Consider the following 22,456-nt stretch of genomic DNA (forward strand, 5'->3'; position numbering starts at 1 on the left):
AAGGGGGCTCCCCTTCTCTGAGGAGAAAGAAAGATATCAATTTGGGGAAGGATTCATAAATGTAGGACAGGGTAGAGAGGAGCATGGGACTGTGCTCAGGATATAAAGTGAATGAAACATAGATAATTAAAAATATTCTTTTTTCTTTGCCCTCCCCCCAATAAGGAAACATATCACATAGTCTTATATATTTGCTCAGCTTTTGTTCTTCAGGTTTGAGTTTTCATTTTTATGTGCTAAATGATATAATAACTTAGCTGAAATTATTTGCTCAGAAATATGTTGTGTCAAGTGGCTTCTGTTAAAAATAACTATAGTTACAGGATTGTACTGAATGTTTAAATCTAATATACTTGTTTATTACTCATTTACTTTTAAAATAAAAGATCTATTTTGTGTGGTACACAAACACATGCAATATATCTATATCTCTATCTATCTATCTATCTATCTATCTATCTATCTATCTATCTATCTATCTATCTGGATTGTGTGTAGCATGTGAAGGCTGAAGAGAGATGAGTGTACAAGCCAGAAGAGAGTGTCTGCTGATTTTGAGGGACTGTGAATTACAGATAACTCAGTGCTACCATGTCTGTGCTACCAAATTAATCTAGGCTCTCTTGAAAATTAGTCAGTTCTCTTAACATCTAGGCCATCTTATAGGCCTTAATAAAGTTTATTTTTAAGGCCCAAATATACTTACCACAGTTGTTGATCTAAATAGTAATGTGTTATTGTGAAAACCTCCATTGATCATCAACAGATAGAAAGCTACAATTTAACATCTCTTGGTATTCATTTGTTTTGTCCTTTTAGGTTTCCCCTGCTTTAGTAAAATTTAAGACATTTACTCTTCTTTGGAAACAGTCTATCTATAGGTAGCAAAAGTTAAGTTCCAAAATATTTCAGAAAAGAAAATGACTGAGAAATGTGTCAGGTTCTTCATTTGGTAAATATTAAGATAGGAAGAATATGTTTTATTTAATTCTTGGATCCTTCTTGATTACCTTTGGCTCAGGGGAAGATGACATATCTAAGAGCTTCTCTGTAGCATATAAAAACATGATATAGTAGTATATTTAAGACATGATTTGTATCTTGGACTATTTTTAGATGGAAGTTAATGTGATCAGAATGTATTTTATTAAATTCCTAAACAAAATTAAAGATATTAAAAATTCCAAAACTGACGTAGATGTGTATAATTACCTGAATATTTACTTTATTGCTCATTAGATGCAAGTTGAGTTATTCTGGGTAATTAACTGCTGTTTACTAAAGGAAACATTGAATATGCTAGAGCTCTAGTCCTCTGTAGAATTATAGAAGAGTGGAAAATGTTATATATATATATATATATATATATATATATATATATATATATATATATATATATGTATATATATATACACACACACACACATATATATGTATATATAAAACCAATATATATTATGGAATGCAACAATGATACATGATTTCTCTGGATATGATAGAATAGAATATTCATAAAACTAAGAGCTAATTCCAGTGAATTGAACAATTAACTCAAAGAAAAGGATTAGAGGAAGCCAGTTTTAGAGATGAAGCAATTTTTGATCCAACGGTTTTTATTCATGAGAACTGAGGTTTGGGTCAAATATTAGAATTTTAATAAGAAGCTTATTTTTAAAAACAAAAAATGGTGCATTGAAACAAATCTTGCTACTTAACCTCATATTTTATGATTAGAACCAGCTATGTGGTCTTCCTATGGAAAATACTAATTAAATTCAATGAGAAATTTAAACATTAGCATTTGTGCCTAAACTTGTGAAAAGAGTTGTTTTTAGGTGTTAACAAAATAATGTAGCATTTTGGAGCAAAGATGCAGAGAAATAGTCCTGCAGTGGAGGTCAAGATGCAGAATACCTTCACAATGACTAAGGCCTTGCCACTGGTGCTATGGTAGACAAGAAGGAAAGTGAGCCAGACACTACAGAACACCAGCATGCTAAATGTCAGGAACTTGGCTTCATTGAATGTATCAGGAAGATTCCTGGCTAAGAATGCTACAGTGAAACTTGCCAGTGCAATAGAACCCAAGTATCCTAGGACACAATAGAAGGCAATAACTGAAACTTTGTTGCAAACAATCAAAATATGGCCATGTTCAATATGCCCATTACTATCAACATATGGTGGATAAGTTCCCAGCCAGATTCCACAAATGATCAGTTGGATCATGGTGCATCTGGGAATGATTAAGGCTGATGTTCCTGATGTCATCAGCCATCTCATCCTTTTACTAGGAAGAGTAAACTTGAAGGCCAGTATGACAGTAATTGTTTTTTATAAGACAGTAGAGACAGCAACAGTAAACACAACTGCAAATATGGTCTGATGCATGATGCATGTGACCATATGTTGTTTTCCAATGAACAGAAGAGAACAAAGAAAACAACAGATGAGTGAGATGAGCAGGCAGTAGCTGAGAGCTCGGATATTGGCCTTGACAATGGGAGTGTCTTGGTTTCTTAAAAAGATACCAAATACAACAGCTGTGAGAGCAGAAAAGCCTAGTGTCAAGCACACCAGAGTCATTCCTATGGGGTCTTCAAAAGACAGGAATGTCACAAATTTGGAGAGACAGTGAGTTCCTTCTGAGTTGGCATATTGATTATCTAGACATTTGATACAATAGTCCACGTCTGGTACAGAAAGAAAGTTATATCATCAGGATTCACATTACTCTATTATTCAAAGATTTATCTATACATTAGGAATTTAATATATCTTATCAATGAATCAAACTGAATTAGCCAAATTGACCTTCCCCATGAAAGTAATTTAAATGTGGTTGCTCATAACAATTAATCTTGATATTAGATTTCTATGAACTCATTTATGATTAAGCAAACATAATTCTTTATCATTTTTACATAATCAGAGTTGAAAGAAAATTGTAGGTAATATGAAAGAAAATTTTGGCTATGATAAGAAAATAAATTGCAATGTATAATTCACAGATGCCCATATGTATAATTCATATTGCTCTAGACTGCATACTGTGCTTACATGTATGTTATCATCAGGCTATCAATCAAAAGATAGAACTCAAATATCAATGTATTCATGGGGTTCCTTAGATATACATGACAATTTAATATTTTGTATTATTTTTTTTCTAATCAAGCCAAAGAAAACAGAGGAGTTTTAAAGAAATTATCAGCCAAGTATACACATTAAAATATTACCTTGTTTTTATATTTGACTGTACGGATTTTGACACTGCACAGTATTTACCACTATTAATATTATCTTTGATATTTGACAGTCAGTGATCTCAAAGGTATGATATTTATTAAGCAACATAAGATAACTTTCCATCTTTCAAGAAGATATATATGTCACTTAATACTAAATGGGAGAGTGATGTCCTTTCCACTGGTATCATTATTATTTTCACCATAATATTGTCAAGTTTCTTTCAATCTCATTTTCTTAAATAATCAGACTGAAAGTGATGATATCTTTCCATCTAAGAGGGTACATTCTGCTGCCGTTATTTCTGTCCTCTCATAATGTTCAAAATGGTCTCATCTAAACTACCAGAATAATTATTTTAAAATTAACAAAATTTTCTACTTTTATATCCTTATTAAATATAGTAAATTCAATATGTTTTTAAAATTCTCCTTATATACCCCAAAAGTGAGCAAATCTTAAAACATTTCATAGTAGAATCTTCATGTTCAACAAACATTAAGAAAATAAATGTTTACTCTTCATTTGTTCTTGATATTAATGCCATAATTTCATCTGATTATCTAAGAGTTTATTAAATTTTATATAATATGCCACAAAATGCTATATTTGCTTGTATTGCCTATAATACATGTAGTAGTTTTCTCTATCCAGAATAATTCACATTACATTGCAAATTTTCTGTATCTGAATTTTACCATTCTCCATAATTTCCACATTTAAACCATTTCTCTTAGTTATACACTGTCCAGAAATTTAAATAAAATTCTATGTTTATATATTTCTATGGTCTCTGAATCACTTAGAAGGTATTACCATTCATTGGTGCTTAATATATTGAAGTAAACATTACTTTCACGATTTTCATTGAATCCCTGCCCCAATGAAGATACTACAACCTATTTAATCCTAATTGTAGATGTACACATTGCTCTCCTAAAATTATAACAAAAGCATTAATTCAGACTCATGCATGGTGGCTTCTGAATGTAAAGTTAAACTAGAGATTAACTTAAAATACAACCTGAGTTATACTCAGCATCATCTATCACAGGACACCTTACAAAACTCTTTATTCCTCAAAAAAGATACAGCATTTCTGAGAATCAACACACTATCACATAGCCCTTGACTTCAAAAACAAGGGTATACAATTCCACTGTTTTTGGGATGAGAAAAATTAAACTCTCTTGCCAAGTTCTAAGGATAAACGGCATAGTTTAGTACTCTAAAGGAGTTTCCAGGATAATTATTATGTGCAATGGTTCTAGATAATGTCAAATTGTATGGGAAACAAAGAAGTGTGTGTTGTTTCAAGGAGCAATATTAATCCTTTCATTTAATGATGACAATAAACATTTAAGTTTCCATAGAAAATTCCTTGTGAATTTTGCAACGATAGGAGAAGTTAGTCAATCCAGTGAAGAGTTTTAATGAATTCATTCTTACCTGTCATATTGGAAATCTCATTCCCTGGGCAGGGGGTACAATCAAAGCAACAGACAGCCTTTCCCTCTTTTAGATTTTTCTAAATCCTGGACTACAAAGTGTACTGCATATTGAGGGTACAGTCTGAGAAAAAAAAACACATGGATTAACAATACAGAGTTTTAGTTATTGTGTAGGACTTACAAGAATTTAGAACATGATGCTATTGTAAGACCTTCTTTTACAGACAAATATTAAATAAAAATGTATTTCAATAATACTTGTGATATTTACTCTGAATTTATTCTGATTTATGTGTTATTAAATGTATATTACATATATGTATGTACACATAGATGCACACACGTTTGGGTATAAAACAGTTTGAAAAAATAACAAATCAAAAAAGAAAACAGGAATATGGAGAGTTAATGAACAAATTTCTATGTGAAAATTCATATTCAATGTGGAAGAACAATGCTATCAAAAGATTAAAATTCTTACATATAGAGTACTGTGTAATATCTGTGGCCCAGTTTACCATTTTGTCTGACATAAGCAAATGTTGAGGATGTGTGAAGTATTTGAAAAACTTTCCTATTTTCATCTTAATTCCAAAAGTTTGTAAAAAATCTCCAGTATAGAAAATATCATAATCCACATTCAAGTTTCTTTCTGATTCAGGTTCACTAGGGCCCCAACTGGATTTACAAACTGGATGTTCTTCAGGGAAGAGAGGACCTAAAACACAATTATTATTTTAGTTTAACTATACATATCCATTAAGACAGAAAATATGAACTGTAGATTTCCATTGGGTTTTAATTGTCTACAAACTATAACTTTATTAAGCATATTCACTTTTTAAGAGTAACAAAAATTCATGTAAACATTGCAAAGTTTAGAAATTCCCATTAGTCACTAGAGTGAGTACACTAAAACATGTACAGTGAATGATATGCTTGGAGAGTACTGCAGATTTCTTCACCACTTTCTGTCATTAGTGGTATCTTACAGCAGAAATAATTGAAGTCTCAATTCTTCAAAAGTGGAAGTATTACTTGATTTTATTTAGGAACAATTTGACATATTGGTAAACAATAGTTTGACAACTTGAACAAACATGTAGACGCTTTGTCCTATTTAATTAGAAAATAAAAATAATATAGTGCAGGAAACTATTTCTTTTAAAAAAAGAGTTCCTAAAGAAGCCTGAAAGTTATTCCTTTTTCAGCTGTTAAATGCATAAAATTTCTATATAGTCATCATATTCTGTACAAAATTTTTGCATCTATTGTCAAATGGTGACTTTAGTGCCAGTTTTGTAAGAATAATAATTGATAGTACCAATGTAGTTTGTATTATAAACCAAGAAGGAGTAAAGTAATCACCACATTAGTGGAAAATATTCCTAGATAGTTGGTTATAGAGTTTATTGTTCACATCAATGAACTCACTTCAATGATTCTACATTGAGCAGCATATTATTTAAGTTGTTCTTACTTTCTATTATTCAGCATCTTTACTAAAGGCTATTTCTTTCTCTTCTGAATAGCCATGAACCATTTCTGTCCCAGATAGCTATCAGTGAATGATATATCTTTAAAAAGGGCCATGCTGTCTTTGGGTGTCTATTTAAATAAAGATACATTACCTGCAAAGAATCAAACTCCAGTTCTTTCTCAACATTACTTGACAGTATATTTGCTTTCTGCAGAATTAACTCATGGAGTGGATGGGCCACAGCATACACAGCATTGTATAGGTTATAATTTGTTTCACTCATGGTCATTTCGAACTGGTTGTTAGATCACCATTTCAGTAGCATTTTTCTTGAACATTTTTTCAGTTTCTTACAATTAGATGATGGCCAAAAACAATTAAAATTCAACCACCATAATTTAGCAAGAGAAATAGTGTTACTGTAATTTAAAGGGTGCACTGATGCACTGCCTGTATAAATTCTTTAAAACCAGATATCTCAGAATAATGATGTGAAAAGCTGAGGGTACCGTGGAAAGAGTTGAAGTGGAATTCTCCATTACTTATAATTACATCCCACTGTGAGGTAACAATCCAGATTCTCCGAATGTCTACAAACGGCCCTAGACTAAAGATTACTTGTAGAGGAGAATCTTTGTCTCCATAAATTATAACAACTTTTCATGAAGACATCATAATCTCATTATAATATGTATCAGCCATTGCGAAGAATAGTTTTATGTCATATGTGATAACAGTCACAAAGGCTAAACAGATGTCACATGTTTGCATTTCTCCTCTCAATTCAGAGGCAAATTGAAGTCCTGAGTCATCATCTGAAATCATCAGTCCTCCCCAGTTCCAGCTGAAATAAATCACCAAAGACACCATGCCAATAGCTATAGACATATCCTTGATAGCCATCTGGTACACATAAGGAAATTGTTTATAGCTATTGAGAAGAGGGTGAAATGGCCCATAGTAAAGCTAAAGTACATTAAAATGAATAAATAAAACATTCAATCTTGAAGAAGAAATACACACATCTTAATTTAATACCTATGTATGTTTAACAACATCTAGAAGTGTTGGAAAGTGCAAATTATTCATCTCATTATTAAAATACAAATCATTGTGGTTTTCTTAAATAGTAGAAATGAACTTATTCTTCTAGTAAAACATTTTATATTCCCACTGCTTCTTTCCTCTATTTTCAATAAAGTTCGGATATATACACTATAAAGTGTATGAATGCTTATGCTTTGAATTCTATGGATCAAATAACACATAAATTCAAACTCTGCCTTCCAGTCTGCTAAAGCACTAAGAAAACCAGCATTAAAGTAGGTAATACTTCATTAAACCCAAACTACCCAACCTCACCTCAGGAGTTCTAGAGATGTAGAGGAATGGTCGAAGTATGGCAGTTGGTAGCCACGTAGGTCCTGTAAATACAATTAAGTATCTTCTCTGGTTTCTACAGTCGAAGTTAGGAAAATAATCACCTCTTCTTGAGGATAAACCAACCAGTCAATAAGTTACATTCAACCTTAACCAATAGAGAAAAATTGGGTAAAACCTGAGGGTTCCTATTGATTTCTTCAATAGCAAAATAAAGAGATAAAATCAAGTGTATGCTCTTAGCTGTCAACCTAAAGCAAATCACAATATTCATTAAAGGTTATGCTATAAATGTGATAATCTCAAATCACTCTGAATGCGAATTATGCTCTGCATCATCTCTCTACATATTTATATTTCTGTGGTGAAACAAATTCTGTTACTGTACTGTATAAGAATGGAAGGATTTTAAAAATGGCTTTGTGTTGACTTTACAAAAGTGACATTTTGTCATCTGGAATTTTCCTAAAGTTTTCTTTTGCTATCTGTGAACATGATGAGTAGATTATAGAACATAAGGCAGCTTTTGCCTAACTTCTTGTCTAGTATTATCATACTCTTGGAATTCTTGTGTTTAACGTATGTGGAAAGTGAAGGAGATATACTGTCTCCTGAATGCATGGTGCTTCATTCCACATAAATGAAGTGCCTTAAGCCATAAAATTGTTGTAAGTATGAGAAATGGGAAATAAGATCTTTTTTTCAACATCTCATAGAAGTTTATGTATTCATAGATAATGCAAGAATAATAAAAATCCTTCTTTCATTTCTTCCACTTTTCTCCTTTTTTATGCACTTCTGAGTATAGGATCTGGGGGAACGTGGGAATATATAAAGTGTATTGTTATTAATGTGCTCCATCCACTCATTTAACTGGATTTCATATCTCTGATCCTAGGTCAATGATTGCTGATTTCTGAATAGTGTACCTTTGTTCTTATGAAATATTATAGCATTTGATTTCTTTGTTTTTATTTAAGATATTTTACAAGGATATATTTTATATAATATTATTGTACAAAGTATCTTCATATTCTTATTTTAAATGATTTTATATTTCAGTCATTTTTAGTAAAGCTTTTATTTGGCATTCGTTCCAGCCTTTCTTTTTTGAATGATTATTGTATAGCTTATACACATAACTAGGCACAGTTATAAGGATGTGTAATTGGTATCAAATTGACTAAACTAATTATATTATCTATATTTTACACACACACACACATATATATATATATATATATATATATATATATATATATATATATATATTATAGTTTTCTGCTTAGTTCCTTGCCATTTTGTGAGAGGGAAGGATGTGTGTTATCTTTTTACTTTGAGTTCTTGAATCGAGCTATTCATTTAGACTATTAATGTTGCTGTTTTCTGCAAAGTTTCAATTTTCAATAATTTGCTCATTGTTTTAAAAGCTGGTTTGGAATGTTTTTTCCTTGTAATTTTATCCTCATGTTCTGTGAAAACTTCCAATTCATTATGTTTTAAATGATAATATCTATTTCTAACGTATGGACTAATTTTAATTATAAAATTTAGTCTCAATCCTTTTCCTCTATTCCCTGTGTTACTCCAGTTTAACCCTTTCATGTCACTTCACTTTTAATTTCTATATATTAATAAATTTGCAACCTTCACAGATGCATGCATGTGGGATATATAAAAACCATCAAATTTTTACACATATATATGTATATGACAGAGAGAGAGAGAGGGAGAGAGAGAGAGAGAGAGAGAGAGAGAGAGAGAGAGAGAGATGAGGTTGTTTTTATACATATATGGTTCCAAGGCAGACCTTCCTTTCTGCATTTGACTACCAATGATGAAATTATAGAACTAATAGATGGCAGAAGAGGGAAGGTCTATTTTCCTTAATTTTTTTAGGTTTTTCACTCATTAGAAAACCTTGGTCCTGTGGAAGTTACCATATCTGATACCATTTTGGAAATGCAAATTGGGCATGGATCATTTAAACAAAAGAAAGCCACATAGTTGAATGATTTTGGAATATGAATAATATTGGAGAATTGTGGTAAGGGTGTGAAGGTTTTCTGGTTACAATACATTAAATTCTCAAGCAATGAAAGAAAAGTTTTTAAAATAGCACAAGCTGTGTACCTGTGTGAAAAATCATTCATTAATGCAGTGATCATGAGACATCCATGAGGCAACACGTCTGAATAATTCTTTAGATTTTAGTTAAAAGGAAAAAAGAACTCTAATGTGATGTGGCTCTACAAATCTTCCATACAATAACAGAGGAAACAAAAACACTATACAATTACCTCCTAGACTTTTCATTCTACACTTTACAAACTGGTTAAAAGTTGAAGTAAAGTTATGTTAACTGCCAATAGATGAATGATGGAAAAGTATGGTAGAGGCCCAAGAAGATCATTATTTCCCTACTCAGAACAATACAGTCATGTCAACTGGAAAACAATGTATAGAATATTGGTTTAAATAGATGTACAAGTCATAGACAGAAGCACAGTTGTCATGTTTTCTAACAGTAAAAGTTGAAATAAAAAGGTAGTTGATGAAAAAGCAGTGGGGATTTCCCTGAGACAAGATATGGAAAAAAGGAATTGTAAAACAGAAACATAGAATCACAGTTAATCAAATCTCAGTACTAATATACAAATCCTGAAGTGACATTTTTTCAAGACAGAAACTTAACTCAGGATTGCAAATGTATTGCCTATTTTCATATAGATTTTATAAATGAAGAAAATATACATAGGGAATTATAGTAATAAAATGTAGTTTTCCTTATCATATTTGATATTAAATTATGGAATGATGTATTTTGTTTTTTTTTACAAAAATATCATTGAATTTAATTTGTGTTGGTCATATACTGTTGACATGAAGCCTAGCCTTAAGTATATTTAGTTAACCAGAGAGATTCCATTGGAGAAAATTTATTTTTTTCTTTACAAGTAATGTCAATTGGACATATCTTCTTGTTTAAAGATTGTTCCAGAGCAGAGAGGCATAAGTGTACACAGATTCCTACACCTAAAATGGAAAGTTTGCTTTGAAGATAAGATCCCACTGTGGCAATGTGTGCTCTTCATGCTTTTACATACTGAGCCATCTCCTAAGCCATTGGTTACAGGACATTTTAAGAACAAAATGGCCAGCATTTCATTCAATGTTTTATGGGCTTCATGACTCTTTGTATTACTTAAGGTACTTCCCAGAACCTTCAGTAAATTTTAAGCTGATTCTGACCATTGTATGTGAGGGTGGTGTGCTATGGGAAGTAGGTCACCATCAGGAGTGATGAGGTTTTAGACCTGTGCCATTTAGAGACAGCTAGAACATGCAGGAGAAGGAATAGGCCACAACTTAGACTCAAAATTTGCAATTTTTTAAAAAGACTTCTACTACTTGCTGGACCTGAGATAAAGGGGTTATTCTCTTCCTTTTATTCTTTGAAAATTTTAGGTCAATGAAAGTCATTTTGACCATAGTCCAGCCTCGTTCCTCACAATCACTTACTCCTTTGTACACTTTTTTTTTCTTGGTACCTAAACCAGTTCCCCCACACATTGTTGCTCTTTTTTTATTATTATTAACTTGAGTATTTCTTATATACATTTCGAGTGTTATTCCCTTTCCCGGTTTCCGGGCAAACATCCCCCTCCCCCCTCCCCTTCTTTATGGGTGTTCCCCTCCCCATCCTCCCCCCATTGCCGCCCTCCCCCCAACAATCTAGTTCACTGGGGGTTCAGTCTTAGCAGGACCCAGGGCTTCCCCTTCCACTGGTGCTCTTACTAGGATATTCATTGCTACCTATGAGGTCAGAGTCCTCGGTCAGTCCATGTATAGTCTTTAGGTAGTGGCTTAGTCCCTGGAAGCTCTGGTTGCTTGGCATTGTTGTACATATGGGGTCTCAAGCCCCTTCAAGCTCTTCCAGTTTTTCTCTGATTCCTACAGCGGGTTTACAGTGGTTTGCTGCTGGCATTCGCCTCTGTATTTGCTGTATTATGGCTGTGTCTCTCAGAAGAGATCTACATCCGGCTCCTGTCGGCCTGCGCTTCTTTGCTTCATCTATCTTGTCTAATTGGATGGCTGTATATGTGTGGGCCACATGTGGGGCAGGCTCTGAATGGGTGTTCCGTCTGTGTCTGTTTTAATCTTTGCCTTCTATTCCCTGCCACGGGTATTCTTATTCCCCTTTTAAAGAAGGAGTGAAGCATTCACATTTTGATCATCCGTCTTGAGTTTCATTTGTTCTAGGCATCTAGGGTAATTCAAGCATTTGGGCTAATAGCCACTTATCAATGAGTGCATGCCATGTGTGTTTTTCTGTGATTGGGTTACCTCACTCAGTATGATATTTTCCAGTTCCAACCATTTGTCTATGAATTCCATAAAGTCATTGTTTTTGATAGCTGAGATCACCACATTTGCAAAGTAAATTTTGTACACTACCAAGAGATTTATTCAGAAAATCTTTAGTCGATCAATTTATTGGGTATTCTGTATTTAACTTCATTTGATGGAGACCAATTATAAATTCCATCTCTTGTGTTGTATTATTTAATGGTGTATTTGATGGCTTATTAATTTTATGTTTTAACTTCCTTCCAGAAATGGGACCAAATCATGTAGAAAACATTTGATAAGATTGCTTTATCTGTAGATCTCTGCTATATCCCTCTGAACTTTTGGTCAATTCTAGCCGTAATGAACAAGTGGTACTGCAGAATGCTGGTTTACTTTGTCCTACAAAGGTATTATTCTTCCCAAAAGCTTCTTGATGTTTTCTGTCACAATTTCATATAACAGTTTTCTTTATCAAGTTAGATAAAGCACAGGGAGCTTGACAATGATGGTGAATGTAAATCTGCCAGTATACCAAATACCCTCAAAGTTCCCGTAGCTTTTTTATATAGAAAGACAGACTGTTGGAAGAATTTGTCATAAACATTGTGAGGACTTCTCTGTAGCATTATAATACAGGGCAGCTCTCACAATTTTACTATATTCCTTGTCCTTTACAACAGTTCGTTCCTTTAGACTTACTTCCATGTTCCTTTTTTTTAATAACTTTTTTTTATTTCTATATTTTTTTTATTAACTTGAGTATTTCTTATATACATTTCGAGTGTTATTCCCTTTCCCGGTAACCGGGCAAACATCCCCCTCCCCCCTCCCCTTCCTTATGGGTGTTCCCCTCCCAACCCTCCCCCCATTGCTGCCCTCCCCCCACCAGTCTAGTTCACTGGGGGTTCAGTCTTAGCAGGACCCAGGGTTTCCCCTTCCACTGGTGCTCTTACTAGGATATGCATTGCTACCTATGAGGTCAGAGTCCAGGGTCAGTCCATGTATAGTCTTTGGGTAGGGGCTTAGTCCCTGGAAGCTCTGGCTGCTTGGCATTGTTGTACATATGGGGTCTCGAGCCCCTTCAAGCTCTTCCAGTTCTTTCTCTGCTTCCTTCAACGGGGGTCCTATTCTCAGTTCAGTGGTTTGCTGCTGGCATTCGCCTCTGTATTTGCTGCATTCTGGCTGTGTCTCTTAGGAGCGATCTACATCCGGCTCCTGTCGGTCTGCACTTCTTTGCTTCATCCATCTTGTCTAATTGGGTGGCTATATATGTATGGGCCACATATGGGGCAGACTCTGAATGGGTGTTCCTTCAGTCTCTGTTTTAATCTTTGCCTCTCTCTTCCCTGCCAAGGGTATTCTTGTTCCCCTTTTAAAGAAGGAGTGAAGCATTCACATTTTGATCATCCGTCTTGAGTTTCATTTGCTCTAGGCATCTAGGGTAATTCAAGCATTTGGGCTAATAGCCACTTATCAATGAGTGCATACCATGTATGTCTTTCTGTGATTGGGTTAGCTCACTCAGGATGATGTTTTCCAGTTCCAACCATTTGCCTACGAATTTCATAAAGTCGTTGTTTTTGATAGCTGAGTAATATTCCATTGTGTAGATGTACCACATTTTCTGTATCCATTCCTCTGTTGAAGGGCATCTGGGTTCTTTCCAGCTTCTGGCTATTATAAATAAGGCTGCGATGAACATAGTGGAGCACGTGTCTTTTTTATATGTTGGGGCATCTTTTGGGTATATGCCCAAGAGAGGTATAGCTGGATCCTCAGGCAGTTCAATGTCCAATTTTCTGAGGAACCTCCAGACTGATTTCCAGAATGGTTGTACCAGTTTGCAATCCCACCAACAATGGAGGAGTGTTCCTCTTCCTCCACATCCTCGCCAGCATCTGTTGTCCCCTGAGTTTTTGATCTTAGCCATTCTCACTGGTGTGAGGTGAAATCTCAGGGTTGTTTTGATTTGCATTTCCCTTATGACTAAAGATGTTGAACATTTCTTTAGGTGTTTCTCAGCCATTTGGCATTCCTCAGCTGTGAATTCTTTGTTTAGCTCTGAACCCCATTTTTTAATAGGGTTATTTGTTTCCCTGCAGTCTAACTTCTTGAGTTCTTTGTATAATTTGGATATAAGGCCTCTATCTGTTGTAGGATTGGTAAAGATCTTTTCCCAATCTGTTGGTTGCCGTTTTGTCCTAACCACCGTGTCCTTTGCCTTACAGAAGCTTTGTAGTTTTATGAGATCCCATTTGTCGATTCTTGATCTTAGAGCGTAAGCCATTGGTGTTTTGTTTAGGAAATTTTTTCCAGTGCCCATGTGTTCCAGATGCTTCCCTAGTTTTTCTTCTATTAGTTTGAGTGTGTCTGGTTTGATGTGGAGGTCCTTGATCCACTTGGACTTGAGCTTTGTACAGGGTGATAAGCATGGATCGATCTGCATTCTTCTACATGTTGACCTCCAGTTGAACCAGCACCATTTGCTGAAAAATGCTATCTTTTTTCCATTTGATGGTTTTGGCTCCTTTGTCAAAAATCAAGTGACCATAGGTGTGTGGGTTCATTTCTGGGTCTTCAATTCTATTCCATTGGTCTATCTGTCTGTCTCTGTACCAATACCATGCAGTTTTTATCACTATTGCTCTGTAATATTGCTTGAGTTCAGGGATAGTGATTCCCCCTGAAGTCCTTTTATTGTTGAGGATAGCTTTAGCTATCCTGGGTTTTTTGTTATTCCAGATGAATTTGCAAATTCTTCTGTCTAACTCTTTGAAGAATTGGATTGATATTTTGATGGGGATTGCATTGAATCTGAAGATTGCTTTTGGTAAAATGGCCATTTTTACTATATTAATCCTGCCAATCCATGAGCATGGGAGATCTTTCCATCTTCTGAGGTCTTCTTCAATTTCCTTCTTCAGTGTCTTGTAGTTCTTATTGTACAGATCTTTTACTTGCTTGGTTAAAGTCACACCGAGGTACTTTTTATTATTTGGGTCTATTACGAAGGGTGTCTTTTCCCTAATTTCTTTCTCGGCTTGTTTCTCTTTTGTGTAGAGGAAGGCTACTGATTTATTTGAGTTAATTTTATACCCAGCCACTTTGCTGAAGTTGTTTATCAGCTTTAGTAGTTCTCTGGTGGAACTTTTGGGATCACTTAAATACACTATCATATCATCTGCAAACAGTGATATTTTGACTTCTTCTTTTCCGATCTGTATCCCCTTGACCTCCTTTTGTTGTCTGATTGCTCTGGCTAGAACTTCAAGAACTATATTGAATAAGTAGGGAGAGAGTGGGCAGCCTTGTCTAGTCCCTGATTTTAGTGGGATTGCTTCGAGTTTCTCTCCATTTAGTTTAATGTTAGCAACTGGTTTGCTGTATATGGCTTTTACTATGTTCAGGTATGGGCCTTGAATTCCTATTCTCCCCAGGACTTTTATCATGAAGGGGTGTTGAATTTTGTCAAATGCTTTCTCAGCGTCTAATGAAATGATCATGTGGTTTTTTTCTTTCAGTTTGTTTATATAATGGATCACGTTGATGGTTTTCCGTATATTAAACCATCCCTGCATGCCTGGGATGAAGCCTACTTGGTCATGGTGGATGATTGTTTTGATGTGCTCTTGGATTCGGTTTGCCAGAATTTTGTTGAGTATTTTTGCATCGATATTCATAAGGGAAATTGGTCTGAAGTTCTCTTTCTTTGTTGTGTCTTTGTGTGGTTTAGGTATAAGAGTAATTGTGGCTTCGTAGAAGGTATTCGGTAGTGATCCATCTGTTTCAATTTTGTGGAATAGTTTGGATAATATTGGTATGAGGTCTTCTATGAAGGTTTGGTAGAATTCTGCACTAAACCTGTCTGGACCTGGGCTCTTTTTGGTTGGGAGACCTTTAATGACTGCTTCTATTTCCTTAGGAGTTATGGGGTTGTTTAACTGGTTTATCTGTTTCTGATTTAACTTCGGTACCTGGTATCTGTCTAGGAAATTATCCATTTCCTGAAGATTTTCAAGTTTTGTTGAATATAGGTTTTATAGTAAGATCTGATGATTTTTTGAATTTCCTCTGAATCTGTTGTTATGTCTCCCTTTTCATTTCTGATTTTCTTAATTTGGACGCACTCTCTGTGTCCTCTCGTTAGTCTGGCTAAGGGTTTATCTATCTTGTTGATTTTCTCAAAGAACCAACTTTTGGTTCTGTTGATTCTTTCTATGGTCCTTTTTGTTTCTACTTGGTTGATTTCCGCTCTGAGTTTGATTATTTCCTGCCTTCTACTCCTCCTGGGTGTATGTGCTTCTTTTTGTTCTAGAGCTTTTAGGTGTGCTGTCAAGCTGCTGACATATGCTCTTTCCTGTTTCTTTCTGCAGGCACTCAGCGCTATGAGTTTTCCTCTTAGCACAGCTTTCATTGTGTCCCATAAGTTTGGGTATGTTGTACCTTCATTTTCATTAAATTCTAAATATGAACAAATACTCGGTTGATGGATTATTTAATAAAACATTTCCTACTGACATGAGAAAGAAACATCCTGAACCATGAACCCATAGCAAACACTGGGCTTACAATGATAACTTGGAGAATCACTTTGAATTTCATTGTGGTCTGATCTGAACAGTTGTGAGGTTACCTTAGTTTCCACAGAAAATAATTCAATAAAGTAAAAAATAATAAACGTCTAATACAGAATGCAAAAATTACATCCATTTATACCAACTATTTTTGTACTGATCAAGGCTTGTCACAAAAGGATAATTTGGAGAGAGTAATTTTATTTTTTGACAATCCCTATTCATTCAGAGACACTACAATTATATATCCTAGAGTTTTTCAATGGAGCTTTTCTACACTTTTTAAGCTCTGCTTAATTAAGTTGCTTTGATATAATCTGTTCATTTCTACCCAGAAATAAGGAAGAACATCGCCCTGCTGAACTTTTTTAACTACCATAGTTCGTGAGTCCCCTAGTGTTAGCGATTGACTCACCATTTATTTTCAGTTATTGGTTCCTATCTGGTCAAATGATCTCCTTCTCTAGCATACTATTTTTCAGGAGGGAAATATAAAATCTGTTTTACTTACTTTTTATGGCTATGAAGACAACATGATTGAAGCAACTCACAAACCAAAGCATTTAATTGTGGACTTACTTAGAGATAAATAGTTTTAGATCATGAATATCATGGTTAGGAGCATGGCATCAAACATATATACAGGTTCTTAAAGAAATAGCTAAGGCTTGCATTTGTCCAAAAGTAGGAAGCAAGAAAAAGGAGTCTGGGCCTGATTTATGCTGTTTAAACTCAAATTTCTCCCCTCACAGAAGTAACAGTGATACCTTACACCTCCATGCTCTACAAAGTCATAAACAAAGTTATAAACTATTTAATTGCTGATTTAAAAGGTCTTCTTATTTCCAGCAGTTCAGGTGTTTCCATATTTCTTGATTTCTTTAGTTTGTTTTAACAGACTATGCTAAAAGCTCCCACCTGGCTGTTTGTGGCCACCAATATTTACTTTTTATTTATGTTGCTGTTGTTGTTTTGCTGCTGCTGATGATGATGATTTTTTTATTCTTTTTTTTTGCATTTCCCCTTCTAAGTGGTCTTATGGCATGGAATTTACTATCTCTTCCTCATTCTTTCATTTATCTCATTTATTTGCAAGATATAGGCTAAGATAGATGATTTCAGCAATTTCTTTTATTGAAATTCTTCAAATATATAAACAATTTCATGATTCAGTGCCATCTTAGACCTACATGATTCTGTAGCTAAAAATAACATGGACCATGACAACCTCAGCTGCTCCTGTCACACAATTTTGACCATTATGCACTAATCTCAAAGAATACACTTCTAAACTATTTTCCAGAAGTTTCTGTATTTATGTAATAGGCCCTACTAATCAATCACACATATCATGTCAAACCAGAGAGATGGAGACTGCGACCCTGGCGTTTTTCCCCAAAAGCTCTACTTGTTCTGATGAATAGCATTAGTTACATGTCTTATTAACTAAACCAATAATCATGTAATGGTTGCTATACCACAAAGGCATATATTTTCACCCACTGTCCAATCAAGGACAGGTGTAATAGAATTTCCTGACACTTCATTAGGCTTCTAAGACTAGGTTGCATGCCTTCCTAACATAGAAAGGACCACAGACTCACTCTTCTGCAACTCTTTTTATTACATTGATTCCTTGTTGTGATAGCAATTGTTATGTGATTTACTTTTTTTCTGGGAATATAGAAAACATGCATATACATCTAAGATATAACACCCATAACAGACTAAAGTATGGATAACACAAAGTTCTAATTGGTAAACAAATGAGTTCTTTAGGGGCTCTCTACAGAAACGTAGGTGAGGAGTTTACTTTCAAAACAGTATATTATCTTTTATGAGATAAATAAAAACTTATCAGTGAAATAAATCCAGCAATCCTATATTTAATTAATATAAATTTATATTAAAAACAAAATAAATAAATGATCCGGATTATTGATTTCCAGTACACATAAGACCATTGTGGTAATATTAATCTTTTTTTGATAACAAGTATTAAACTTATAAAGAATACATTTGCAAAAAGGCAATGACAGAAATATACATACAAAATTTTTGTTTTGTTTTGCAATATTAAACTCTCATTGATTAGGAGAAAAAAACATTTCTTTGGGACTTATTTTGTGCCTTATAACTTTGTAATCCTGAATAGATTTATTACACATAAATTTTTCAGTGCCCTTCTTAAAGATTATGACACTGTTTGGAACATCAGTTGACAAGGATCGATGTTTAATAAAGGCATGACTTATAAATATCCTCAACTGGACTCTCAGAAAGACCAATTTTTTTCTCTAATGTCCAGGATGTCACATGTTTTTGAGTGATAGAATACTTATAAGCCTCATCACTGATGAAAATTTTATGTTTAAACTGTGCTTCACAATTTCTTGAATCATTCTTATTTATGGCTGATATTGAATTGATATAACATTTCCTCAACATTCCATATCACTATGTATACTATTTTATGAATTTAATCAATATAATAATATGACCCACTTCCCCATAATTTTTCATTCTTCAATATTCTTAAGGGTGCTTTTGTTTTATAAAACAGCAATTGAGAATTTTAAGGTACTTCACCATTCTTCATTTCCTCTGAGAATATTCTTTCATTTATTCTACAGTTTCCAGAATCCTACTCAATTCTGAATTTCTTTCCTTGGTATATTATTAGAGAACAAACCCAACTATGTCTCAGACTATATGTCCACTGACAACTAGAGGAGCATATAATAATGTCTTATGTTGAGGAGTTACCATTACCAATGTTACAGTGTAATTTGTGACAATTCTATTGTCATGTTCCAGAATACATTGCCAGAATTATCCAATTCATATTTTAAATACAATATACTCATTAATAAAATATTATGAAGAAACATAAAAATCTGAGTGTAATTTATGCACATCCACATAGTATACAACTTTCTGTATTTAGCATAATTTGGAAAGAGAAGTAAACATGTAATAGATATAGCTAAAAATTAGACAGGGCTCTTCCTTTCTTGCTCGCCTGTTCTCTTGCTCCGACCCTCTTCCCCCTTCGTCCCTTTTGTCCCCATTTCCTTCCCCTCTTCTCTACACATGCTCATGGCCAGCATCAACGCCTCTTCTCTATTTCTTTACTCCTCTACTCTTCTACTGTTCTCTTCTCTTTCTCTTCTCTTCTCTTTCCTTCTCTTCTCTTCTCTTCTCTTCTCTTCTTCTCCCCCCTCTCTCTCTTTCACTACTACCCTCTTAACTCCCCTCCCCATGTCCTGAATAAACTATCCTATACTACAAAAAATTAAGACAGATGTAAAGGATATATGACAATTTGACATCAGTCAATGACCTCGGTGTTGGGAATTTGACAAAACTGTAAACTTCTTACATCTCTCTTACATGTAAGCTGGTATCACAAGCAAGAATTTTATTCTGATGTTTGAAGGGAGAATGAGGATGTCATTGCTTGCAGTGGTATCCCTTATTCTAAGAGAGAAACAACAGTTCTACTGAAATTCTTGAAGTGGCTGATTCTTGAATTTGTAACCTGGAATCCTAAATTCTGTCATTAACACACAAAAAATATGGCTGTGCTATGTAATACAGCAGAGGGAAAAAGAAAGCACAAAATTCTCATAATGAATAAATATTTTGTTCCTATCCTCAACTTCATCTGCAAAATTCATGCATCAGAAGAGAAATAGCATGTAGATTATTTGCTCAAATCCAAAGTATCATTTCAAGACATTTAGCCATAGGCTAGGCTGAATTCACCATTGTTCTATGCTGAAGAATTCAGCCTTCTTTTCTGATAGATGAAATACTAATAGAGCACAGAAACATTGTTTACTTCATCATCTACAAAATGAATAAATGTTGTGTTTGAGGATGTGTTTATAGGAGAAAGCATAACACTAGAAATAGGAAATGTCACTAAAAGTGGGTGTCATTCCTGGACCATGTTAAAACATACATCTATTTCAGGATTTTATTTGAAAAATGTGAATTTAGGAGGATAAACAATGAAATATCCTATACTCCTTTAGAAACAGCAAAATCATCAGTAAGACAAAAATAATTACTTAGATCTTAGGTAGGGAAGGAGAATGAAACAGATCAAAGACTGAAAGATCAGTGGTCTAAATCTTAATAGCTACATTACATATGTTTCACATAATTAATTAATAAAAAGTAAATAAATGAAAGAAGCACTTACTGCTTGTCTAGATTTCCACTAAAGTGATCATTCTTCACATGTTCCATGTTTAGCATAAATGGAAAAAAATCAACTTCCTTATCTCCATCCTCATTATTCTTGTCTTTTATTCTCAAAAAGCACTTGGGGTCATTCAAAGTGCAGAAAAGCAAGGAAGCCTTTAAAACCAAGAATACAAAATCAAGGAAGACATGTCTATCATGTCACCCAAACCATGAGCCTTAGCAAATGTTTAACATGATGAAATGCCATGGATGGATGTTACATGTATGTACCCAATTGTCTCTCTTTTTATTACTGTACTTTCACCTAGAGAATATACTGATGACTGTTAACACTTTTTTTTTCAGACTGTTTTTCTTTCCTGGAGGATTTGTAAGTGTTATCTTGCCTGGGGATCTGCATCTGAGTAAGAGTTGATAATTTTGCTTACTGTTATTCTTCTCCTCAGTTTAGCTCACTATTCTACCTATGTCAGTGGAGATTGAAATCCCAGACATGACTCTCTTTTGGCAAATATTCTGAAATGCATAGTTTACTAAGCTACTTCTCTGATCTCCATTTGAATTAGATGACTCGGTTTGCTTCATTCAAAAGTGGGCTTAAGGTGGAACTGAGGAATGGAAAATACATGCCATTCTTTTTTAAGTCTTACAAGTAATACTTAGATGGATGATCAATACAGACAGTAGTAACCTCCCATATTTGCTGTTCAGAAACAAGAGAACATCAACTATGTGCCTCACACACATTGCAGTACCTGATAAAAACACAGAATTATCTCAAATATTTTGTATTGAATAAAGAACCAATTTGAATAATTCTGAAAACAAAATGACCATCAGTATCTCAGTAAGATCATGGAAACTCATGTTCTTATTAATATTTACTAAAATAGCCAGGAATTAGTCTTCTAATCAGCTTTTTTCATCATAGCATTTGTTTTCTCTAATTTTTATGCTTGTAATTAAATCATGTGTTATCTGGTGGTCCATCGAAAATTAATAAATGAACTATTCTGTTTTCATTAAGAAACTATATGTAGTTGTGGCTTTATGAATTACCAACGAGGGAATGTACAGATTCATCTTAAAAGAGGAGGTTCTTCACAGAAATATGAGACTGATGAGATTTCTACACTAAGGAAAAGCAGTTAGTTGATATTGTCATGAACTGACATGCACCAGAATTTACATTGATGTTCAGACGTGTTGGATAATACTATGATTGGAATATCATTTAGGTTAATGCTAAACCTTCGTAAATCTTTCTCTTCTGTAATGATTTCTTATGGAAGGTCTTTATATATATATATATATATATATATATATATATATATATATATATATATATCAAAAGTATATATGTACTAGGAAGTAGGAATTGTTACTTAGGAGGGAAATGTTTTCTTTCTCAACACAAAATGGAAAAATCTAGTGTCACAACCTTTTTACAATATTAATTGTAAAAAATTAATTTTAAAAATTAGGTTGATTTTTATTAATTTTTGGAAATCAGTTTCAATAAATTTGATTGGAATGCTTGACATTTTGTGCTTATATATAGTGGCATGTGCTTTATTTTTTATGTTATACTGCACTGCTCTACTTGTTTCTTTTGTGTCAATAATGAGGTGTTTTCTAAGAGTGTAGTGAACTGCTTACTAATATAATAATTAAATTATCTTTGAGATTAGAACGCATCATCTAGTAAGTTGTTTATGTTTCCTTTAATGTACTGGAGTTCTTTTTACATTTTA

The 22,456-nt window shown here is 33.9% G+C and overlaps 1 pseudogene; it reads right to left on the minus strand.

The window, feature by feature from the left end:
* Nucleotides 1-1,794: 1,794 nt before the first annotated feature.
* On the minus strand, nucleotides 1,795-20,899 carry Vmn2r116l-ps29 (vomeronasal 2, receptor 116 like, pseudogene 29; annotated as a pseudogene).
* Nucleotides 20,900-22,456: the final 1,557 nt, after the last annotated feature.

Source organism: Rattus norvegicus, chromosome 1 (assembly GCF_036323735.1).
Source record: "Rattus norvegicus strain BN/NHsdMcwi chromosome 1, GRCr8, whole genome shotgun sequence".
Lineage (NCBI taxonomy): Eukaryota > Metazoa > Chordata > Mammalia > Rodentia > Muridae > Rattus > Rattus norvegicus.